Here is a 1258-nt window from a genome sequence, read left to right as displayed (position 1 = left end):
GGAGCTTCACATCGAGTGGCCGATTCAGGATGCGTGAGCGGAATTCGGATTGCTCAGGTACAGCCGTTGGTGCGCACCACTATCTCATGTGCTTGCCTTCAGCGTCTTGTGCAAACTAGTTGGAGCTTCACATCGAGTGGCCGATTCAGGATGCGTGAGCGGAATCCGGATTGCTCAGGTACAGCCGTTGGTGCGCACCACTATCTCATGTGCTTGCCTTCAGCGTCTTGTGCAAACTAGGTGGAGCTTCACATCGGATGCCCGATTTCGTTGACGTAGGATGGATGAAGAGGAAGTGAGATTAATGTATACCCGATGCAGGATTCGAACCTACGACCATCTGCTCCGTAGGCAGACATTCTATCCAGCTTCTTGTGCAAACTAGTTGGAGCTTCACATCGGATGCCCGATTTCGTTGACGTAGGATGGATGAAGAGGAAGTGAGATCAATGTATACCCGATGCAGGATTCGAACCTCCGACCATCTGCTCCGTAGGCAGACACTCTATCCAGCTGAACTAATCGGACAATGAAGCTAGCCACTTTGATTGATATTAAAGTTGAATACTCTTCCGAAATGGTTTAGGCGGTAATTGGTCAATCCGTCAGGATACGTGAGCGGAATTCGGAATCCTCAGGGACAGCCGTTGGTGCGCACCACTATCTCATGTGCTTGTCTTCAGCGTCTTGTGCAAACTAGTTGGCGCTTCACATCGAGTGGCCGATTCAGGATGCGTGAGCGGAATCCGGATTGCTCAGGTACAGCCGTCGGTGCGCACCACTATCTCATGTGCTTGCCTTCAGCGTCTTCTGCAAACTAGTTGGAGCTTCACATCGAGTGGCCGATTCAGGATGCGTGAGCGGAATCCGGATTGCTCAGGTACAGCCGTTGGTGCGCACCACTATCTCATGTGCTCGCCTTCAGCGTCTTGTGCAAACTAGTTGGAGCTTCACATCGAGTGGCCGATTCAGGATGCGTGAGCGGAATTCGGATTGCTCAGGTACAGCCGTTGGTGCGCACCACTATCTCATGTGCTTGCCTTCAGCGTCTTGTGCAAACTAGTTGGAGCTTCACATCGAGTGGCCGATTCACGATGCGTGAGCGGAATCCGGATTGCTCACGTACAGCCGTCGGTGCGCACCACTATCTCATGTGCTTGCCTTCAGCGTCTTGTGCAAACTATGTGGAGCTTCACATCGGATGCCCGATTTCGTTGACGTAGATGGATGGAGAGGAGTGAGGTTAATGTATACCCGA

The 1258-nt window shown here is 52.1% G+C and overlaps 1 non-coding gene across 1 annotated transcript; it reads right to left on the bottom strand.

Moving 5' to 3' along the window:
• Window positions 1-454: 454 nt before the first annotated feature.
• On the bottom strand, window positions 455-528 carry Pmar_PMAR019811. Its single transcript has one exon. It is a non-coding gene; the product is annotated as a tRNA-Arg (tRNA).
• Between the last annotated feature and the right edge of the window lie 730 nt (window positions 529-1258).

Source organism: Perkinsus marinus (assembly GCF_000006405.1).
Source record: "Perkinsus marinus ATCC 50983 genomic scaffold scf_1104296969616, whole genome shotgun sequence".
Classification (NCBI taxonomy): Eukaryota; Perkinsozoa; order Perkinsida; family Perkinsidae; genus Perkinsus; species Perkinsus marinus.
This window is presented reverse-complemented; position numbering and strand designations above follow the sequence as displayed.